Here is a 9,163-nt window from a genome sequence, read left to right on the forward strand (position 1 = left end):
TATTGCTCTATTTCATCGGGTATTCTATTTCATTTCGTCTGATAAGAATTGATGGGAGAATACGTATGATATTATGATTCTGTTTCTTCTACTTGATGCTTCATCTGATATATATGTATGGGAAGATATATTGATCTTGTTATATTTGATTTCAGTGGGATTAAATGATGTTTTCTTCTGGACTTTCTTTCTTTGAAGAATTATCGGGGTATTCCGTATTTTCTCTATGAGTTTGGTTTTCGATTCTCCGGCATAGTATCGTATCTTGGGTTTCTTTATCCTGGATCTCTTTATTCTGGATTTCTTTATTCCGGGTTTCTCTATCTTGGATTTCTTTATTCGGTTTTCTTGTTATCTTTGTTCCATAATTTTTCAATTACGACTCATGTTCGAAGTGGGTTCTTCAGGTCGTGATAATCATGTAAAATATGACTATACTTCTAATTTGATCTTAGTAATGTGGTGATTTTAGTATTGGGATTTTTCTAATTTCTGTGTAAGGATTTGACATCAGTAAAGGCATAGGTGATAAAAGCGCGAGTTTCAGTCGGTATGGTAAATTTTTTATTTGAAAGATTTCATGTGACAATTATGTCAGGATTATTTTTCCCAAGTCTGATAATATAATTTCATTTTTGTATGGATAAAAGAGTAAATTGTCTGAACGAGAAGTGTATATTTATTAGAAAGAGTTGGATATTAGTTAAAATCACTACGAATGATAAGGTTTTCGTCTTGTCAAAGCTGAAAAGTTTATTACATGTTGACAAAGTTTGGATAGATGAGAATATTGGTAACTGAAGCGTCTGAACTAGACTAGTCTACATTGAGTAAAGACTTCCTGACTTTCAGTAATGTACTGTTGTATGAATTGTGATGTGTTTCAAGATAGTGAGGTAATGTGATAGTTTAGAGCATTCGATGTTACATAAAATCGGAGTTGTTAAAGGGGTTAAAGCCGAACATTGGGATCTATCAAAATTATCCTTGTCAGTGTTGATATTGGGATGGAAATGAGAAGGATTATTCTTGAGGCCATATCAGAAATATTTCCATGGCGGAAAGAGGAAAATGTGATGTATCCTACTGTTAAATGTTTGGCGAGATCTATAAATCATATATGTATTGAATGAATTCCTACTCATCAGATTCATGGAATTTCAGGTCTCCTTGATTGTTGGATTTCTTGGAATTTCGGTCTCCACTAAATCAAGTTGAGATCTGGGTTTTATGTCATGATATCATGGGAAACTGAGAAGGGCTGAAAATTTAAGAACAGTTGAGAGTTGAGACTGTAAGCTTTTAGATCATATGAGAAATTGAAGAGATGTATTGGAGGTACAGTCTAAGTGCAAGTTCTTCGGCACCGAATATGAGATTAAAAGTGAAGACCACTTTTCTGGTAAGATTTTCGGGGACGAAAATCCCTAAAGGGGGGAAGAGTTGTAATATCCTGATTTTGGGCCTAGTCGGAATAGTGGTTTCATGACCACAAAATCCGAGATAAAACTAATTATTTTATGATTATTTTAAGGTCTATGATATGATTGCATGATTGTGTGAAAATTTCGTGAAGAAATTTTATGCATAAAGTGCTTAAATTGAAATTAGGGACTAAATCGAATAATTTGCAAAACTTGCATTCTAGAAGTTTCTAGTATGAAATTGTTTTGAAATATTAATTAGGAGGTCTTAAATAGCAATTTTACCAATTTCTAAGTCTATGGACAAAAATTGGACATGGATGGAATTTTTTGAAAGTTTAGTAGTAAGGGCATTTTGGTCATTTAGGGGCAAAATGAATTAAAATACAAAATTAAAAGCCAATTTTTCTCATCTTCAACCCCATGGCTGAATATAGCAAGGAGAAACCATGGATAGGTTTTTTCAAGCTTCCAAGCTCGATTGTAAGTCTGTTCTAGCCTCGTTTTTAATGATTTTTACGTTTTTAGAGTCCCGGTAGCTCGATTTAGCTTATGCTAGCAATAATTTAACCTCGGTTTATATTTGGAAAAATACTCATAGGTGAAATTTGTGTATTTTTGTGTTTTATGATTGAATATGAGGTTTTAAATTATGTTAGACAACTTGCGCTACTCGGTTTTAAGTGAAAACTAGCAAAAGGGCTTAATCGGTAAAAATACCTAATAGTCATAAGTACATGTTAGAGTGAGAATTTGATGTTGCCATAGAAGGGAAAAATGATCAGCATGTCATAAAACATAAGAAAATAGGCTGAAGTTTAATTTACGAGCTTTGGGGCAAAAGTGAAAATATGCAAAAGTTTAGGGGCAAAATTGTAATTTTACCAAAATATGATTTTGGGTCAATTTGAATAATGTGAGTCCTAATTAGACTATATTTTAAATGATAGAGCAAGGAAAATTGAAATTCGGGCTAAAATGGGGAAAATACCAAGTTGTGGACGAAATGGTAAAAGTAGCCATTTTCGCATACGAGGTAAGTTCATATGTAAATGTTGATAACATAGTTATTGTTTTAAATGCTTTAATGTTATTTAAATGATATGATAATTATTATGAAATATCATACTTGTGACAATTGTTTGATAATATGTCAAATTATGTGATATACTTAGAAAATGTGAAATACTACCGAGTATCGGTATCGACATTCCATAGAAGATGGTTGAGACATATGATAGGGAAAAATGTCCCGTTGAACCTTAGGAATGGATTAGGATACAAGTGACATGTCACTGGGATATTTGGGCATCCGAACTCGTTGAGTTGAGTCCGAGTTCACTTATGGATGCGAGCGTCCGAACTCGTTGAGTTGAGTCCGAGTTCGTGAGATGTAACTAGGCATCCGAGCTCGTTGAGTTGAGTCCGAGTTCACTTATGGATGCGAACGCCTGAGCTCGTTGAGTTGAGTCCTAGTTCACTTATGGGCAGGTTACATGGTAGCTTGGCTACATATATGGCACTTATGTGCAAACTTTCCATGTATCCGAATTATATTCCGATGTGTTCAACGGGTAAAGTTCTACTGAAATGGAGGAATACTCAAGATGAAAGGGACGTATTGGTAAGTGTTGTGAAATGGGTACTTTGAACAGGTATGTACTTAACCCTCGGGTTGAAAAATCGATATAACAACAATATGGTAAGATGATAAATGAAAATGTGATATGAATGTCTTGGTGATGATTATGCAAATGATGTTTTATGTTTGCTTATATGGTTATGTTACTTGCTATTTTCATGTGAACTTATTAAGCATTTATGCTTACTCCCTCCTTTTTATTCCTTGCAGTTTTGACAAGCCAGCTCAGAAATCGGGAACGGTCGGAGGCTCGCTCACACTATCCGTATACCATCTTGGCATAATGGCTTGTATATTTTGAGTATGGCATCTATAGCATTATAATCATTTTGTATATATGGTCTTATGATATGGTTATTGAGTGGTATGGAAATGCTTGGTAATGATTAGCCATTGGAATGGCTAATCATGATCATATTTGGTGTTATGTATGTCAAATTGCTAGCTAATCCATGGAAACCATGAAATATGTAAAATTTACCATAAAATAGATTCAGACAACAGTAGTGATGTGAATTTGAAAAATCACTAAGAATAGTATAAATGGAATTAAATTATGAATAAGTTATGGAATCGAAGGCTGGTGAGTCTATTTTCATATGGAAGAAACGAAACAGGTATATGAGCTATATTTTATGAGATGTTTAAATTTTTGTGAAACAGGGCCAGAGCAATTTCTGGATCCCCTGTTCTGACTTTGGAAATTCACCAAAAATTTTACAAAGATAATTAGAAGTCATGCTTTATATGAACAGATTACTTATTGAGTCTAGTTTTATTAGAGACAAACGGTATAGTCATTGAAGCTTTGTGTAAGGATATATCTGATTCGTAATACACAGAGGTCAGAGTAGTCAAACCCTGAAACAGGGGAGACTTTAACTAATAAACTGTACTAGTTGGCCCGACCAAAAATTCTAGAAAAAAATTTGTAGATAGATATATGAGTCTAGTTTCAGTAAAAATTTATGGAATTGGATTTCGAATTTCGGAACTCAAGATATGATTTTTAAAGCGACTGTGATGCAGTTAGCCAGCTTGTCTGGAAATTTTAAATTGAATTGTATGAGCTGTTTAATTAATGAATTAAGTCCGTTAACACCTCGTGTTCGACTCTGGCAATGGTCTCAGGTACGGGGCATTACAGAATATCCCTTTCTCTCCTTATCTCTATTCTTTTGGCTTTTCTCAAGTGTTTTCTCTCGTATTGTTTAAACCGAATACATCTACTCTTCCCTCTCATTTCTGTTCTTTTCAGTTCTCTTCTCCTTCCATGTTTTTGGGTTAGCCGAATACTTCCCCCTCTACTCTTTTATTTTGTTTTCGGCTAGTAATGGTTCTCTAACAAATCGATAAGTGCTCATAGATTACTTTTGTTTCTCTCTTTCTTCTAACATCTTCCTGTGTTACTGATTCCTGATAAAGTTACAATAACAACAAAATAGTAGCAACTAATAGTAATATGGTAGCAAAATAGGGAGAAAACAACAAGAAAATAATATTCAAAAACAAAAAAAAATAGCAATTTTTTTTGTCATTTAGTGAATTCGGGCCGGGTCGAGCTGGGCCCCAGCCAAAAATACCTTACCCTAGGCCAGACCCATTTTTTAAACGGGCCTTATTTTTTTGTCCAAGCCCATTTTTCGGGCCTATATTTTTGCCCAAACCCTCCCACATTTCGAGCGGGCCTTCGGGCCAGGCTGGGTAACCCGACCCATGAGTAGGTCTACACACAACCATGTTGCACAGTCGTGTCATTCTTCGTTCACTTCTCCCACGCCCGTGTATGCAAGTGCACGCCCGTGCTGTTTTGACAGACTCGACCATGCGGCATGGCCGTGGCAACTTATCGAATCTTGTGTTGGGGAAACATTTTTGCTCTATTTTTAGACAGCCGATCGTACGACTGTGTTACCCGCCGTGGTTTGGGCACGGCCTAAGGCATGCCCATGTGCTTGGCTGTGTGGTTCTGGGAATCCTGTGTTTACTGATTCAGCTAGTGAATTAAATGTTAAAAACTAAAATTTAAAGAAGTTAACACCGTTAGTGCTCGAGTTGTCTCCCGAGAAGCACTTATTTATAGTCTAAGCTTGACTTACCTCTCTTGTTGTGTGGTCATGGTGGTTCAAGGAGTTTACACTCCTCATCCTTACTATCAATTTTATCAACATAAGGTTTAAGACGAGCACTATTTACCTTGAACGTGCTGAATTTGGGATGAATTACCTCGACTGTACCGTATGGAAAAATGCTAAGTACCGTAAGAGGGATTTCTTCATTCGGTTCAGAAGTGGTAATACGAGGTTCTACTGCGTCTAATAGCACTTTGTCTCCAACCTTAAGTTGATTTGGGGAAAAATTTAGCTTGTCATGGTATGGTTTTGGTTTATCGTGCGTTCTCGGTTTATGTGTCCGTCTTTCATCTAGCTCCTCGATTTGTATCCTTCGTTCTTCATAGATAGGTCCTTTGTTATTGCTTGAACATGGCTTATGTATGTTCTTCGAGCCTATTTCCTGCAAAGTAAGTTACACCACATGGTCAGTTTTAGTAGAATGATTTATACAACCACCTTCAATTTTTGATGTGTTACTCAAATTACGAGCTTGAAGGGTGATTGTTTCGTCTCCCACACGAAGTGTGAGTTCACCTGTGCCAACATCAATTATTATTCTAGCAGTTGCTAAAAAGGGCCTCCCTAAAGTTAAAGGAATGTTACTATCCTCCTCTATGTCTAGAACAACGAAATCAACTGAGAATATAAATTTGTCAATTTTAACAAGTACATCTTCAATAATACCCTTAGGAAATCTGATTGTTTTATCGGCTAATTGAATACTCATCCTAGTTTGTTTGGGTTTCCCAAGACCTAGTTGCTTAAACATTTTGTAAGGCATGACATTAATGCTAGCCCCTAAATCAGCCAAAGCATTATTAACATCTAAGCTACCAATTAAACAGGGAATCATAAAACTCCCTGGATCTTTTAATTTGTTGGCCAGCTTATTCTGTAGTATGGCTGAGCAAACCGCATTTAGCTCCACATACGACGCCTTATCCAACTTTCACTTATTTGTTAAAAGCTCCTTTAAGAATTTGACTACGTTTGGCATCTGCAAAAGAGCTTCAATAAACAACAAGTTAATATGTAATTTCTTTAATAATTTAAGGAATTTACCGAATTGTTCATCTGTGCAGCCTTTCTTTATCGCATTGGGGTATGGCACACGAGGTTTGTACTCTTTACTTACCGGTGTTTGTTCACTGTGGTCTTCCTCACCTCTACTTTTACTTACCACAATTCCTTGCCTGGGTTCTGGTTCAGGTTCCACTAACCCTTCCTTGTCTTGGATGGTAATTGCATTGAGTTATTCCCTTAGCTTAGATTCAGTGTTACTCGGTAGGCTACCTTATGGTCGTTCAGATATTAATTTGGCGAGCTGTCCTATCTGATTTCAAGCCTTTGGATCGGCACTTGTTGATTCTTAAGTGCTGTCTCGGTATTCTGAAAAAGAGTTTCTAACACTGAGATGAATTTTGTTAGCATCTATTCAAGGTTCGGCTTTTTCTGTTGTTGGTAAGGTGTTTGTTGGAAGCCTGGAGGTGGTGGTGGTCTTTGATTTCCTTGCCCTCCTCATGAAAAATTTGGGTGGTTCCTCCAACCTGCATTGTAAGTGTTACTATAAGTATTGTTTTGAGATCAGGGATTATTACCCATGTAATTTAACTGCTCGTTCTCCATGTTGTAGCCATAGGGTGGGTATTCTGAATTGCTTGATCCACCTTCACTTGCTTCGCACTACATTACTGGGTGAACCTGTGAAGAACCAAGAAAACTGTCAATTTTTCTATTCAAAAGTTCTACCTGATTAGAGAGCATGGTGACTGAAACGACGTTAAAAACGCCGGCTATTTTTGTTGGCTTTGTCCTCATGACTTGCCACTGATAATTATTCAGTAACATCTCTTCTATAAATTCATAAGCATCCTCAAGTGTCTTATTATTGATAGTTCCACCAGCAGCTGTGCAGTCATCTGTCTAGTCGAAGGATTCAGGCCATTGTGAAACGTTTGAACCTGTAGCTAGAGTGGTAACCCACGGTGAGGGCACCTTCTCAACAGATCCTTGTATCTCTCCCATACATCTTAGAGTGTTTCTAAATCCATCTGCACAAAATAAGAGATATCATTACGTAATTTAGCCGTTTTAGCCGACAAAAAATATTTTAATAAAAACTCTTCAGTCATTTGTTCCCAAGTAATGATTAACCCTCATGTAACGAGTTCAACCACTTTTTAGCTTTGTTCCTTAATGAAAAAGGGAATAACCGAAGGCAAATGGCATCATCAGAAATGCCATTAATTTTAAAAGTGTCACAAAGTTCCAGAAAATTTGCCAAGTGAGCGTTGGGATCCTCGTCCTACAAACCATCAAACTGAACAAATTGCTGTATCATTTGAATTGTGTTAGGTTTCAGATCAAAATTATTTGCAGCGACAGCAGGCCTAACTATGCTTGATTCAGTTCCTGTTAAAGAAGGTTTAGCATAATCATACATAGTACGCGGAGCAGGATTTTGATTAGCAGCAATTGTAGGTGGTAGCAAATTTTCTTGATTTTCAGCCATCTCCTCGGTTGTGGTTGAAGTATCATCCGCTTGCTCTTCCTCTGTGTATCGTAAGCTTCGCCTTATTTCTCTTCGGTTTCTGCAAACTGTGCGATCGATATCACTGTCGTAAAGTAATGGTCCTGACGAATTTCTTCTGGTCATAAACTAGAAAAACCTGTTAGAAGAAAATAAATGAGAAATTAGAAAAGAAAATAAAAATTTAAATTGCAATAAAAGTAAAATGGCTAAAGTAATAAAATCGAGTGTTCTTAATATCTTAGTTCACCGAAAACGGCGCCAAAAACTTGATACGTGATATTCGCGACAGGTTTTAAAAAATTTATAGTTAATCGTTCTTGAAACTAGCTATTATCACGATGAAGGCAAGTGTACCATCAAATAGTAGTATAGCTTTAGCAAGATCAGATTGTCAAACCCAAAGAAACCAAGAGTACTAGTAATTACTTTCTTTTTATTATCTAGCCTAAAAATTAAGGGATTTTTTTATCTAAACTAATTAACTAAACTAAGGGTGCACAGAGAGAAATTTGGGGAAAAGCTTTTGGGAAAACTCGATTGATGAAGACAATACTCAAGGAGAAATCCACCTAGACTTCACTTGTTATTTGACTCAAAATCAGACGATTTATTCATTTGACTTGATCCGTAGAAATCCCTAAGTTATATTATTATCTCTCTCGAGACTCATAACGTCTAACCCTAGGTTGATTAATTAAAATCTCTTTCTAATTAACACCCTGGTGTTGCATTAACTCAATCTATGGACTCCCTTATTAGGTTTCACCCTAATCCGACAAAATCTTGTTACCCAATCTTTAGGCATGCAATCAACTCCTCTTAATTATGACAAATTTACTCTTAGACAGGGACTTTTGCTCCTCTGAGTAAGCGCATAAACTTGAACCAATATCCTGAAATATTAAAACAAGAATTAAGAACACATAATTAAGAACGAGTCAAATATTTAGGGGAGAAAACATCTCAAAAGAATGAAGATAACAAAACATAAAGAAACCCCAAAACTCCTAAAGGAAATTGAAGGGAGATCTTCAGTCTTGATGATGAATCCGGCTTCTGAGATGGATCAATCAGCTTTCCCTGAATAATTCCTTGCCTCCTACTCCGTATATCTATTCTAAGTGCCTGCTCAGGTGTTTAAATAGGCTTTAGAATGCCTAAAAGCCTTTAAGAGTGGCCTTTTTCGAATAGAACTAAACTTGGGCCCGACAGGGACACACCCGTGTGACACGCCCGTGTGCGATTGCTTCGATCGTGGTCAAGACTGTTAAATAGGCACGAGCGTGTGGTCTACCCATGTGAGTCCTGCTTCTATTTTTCCAAATGGATATCATCATGTGGCTTACCTGTGTGAGGAAGTCCAGGCCATGTTGATTTCCCATGTTGGCCTGTTTTCTCTATTTTTGGCCCATTTCTCGCTCTTTTTTACTCTTCTATGCTCACATAAGTA

The 9,163-nt window shown here is 36.6% G+C and overlaps 1 non-coding gene across 1 annotated transcript; it reads left to right on the forward strand.

The window, feature by feature from the left end:
• Positions 1 to 7,157: 7,157 nt before the first annotated feature.
• Positions 7,158 to 7,264, forward strand: LOC121207513 (small nucleolar RNA R71). Its single transcript, XR_005902603.1, has one exon. It is a non-coding gene; the product is annotated as a small nucleolar RNA R71 (small nucleolar RNA).
• The last annotated feature ends 1,899 nt before the right edge of the window (positions 7,265 to 9,163 follow it).

The sequence above is a fragment of the Gossypium hirsutum genome, chromosome A09 (genome assembly GCF_007990345.1).
Source record: "Gossypium hirsutum isolate 1008001.06 chromosome A09, Gossypium_hirsutum_v2.1, whole genome shotgun sequence".
Taxonomy (NCBI): domain Eukaryota; kingdom Viridiplantae; phylum Streptophyta; class Magnoliopsida; order Malvales; family Malvaceae; genus Gossypium; species Gossypium hirsutum.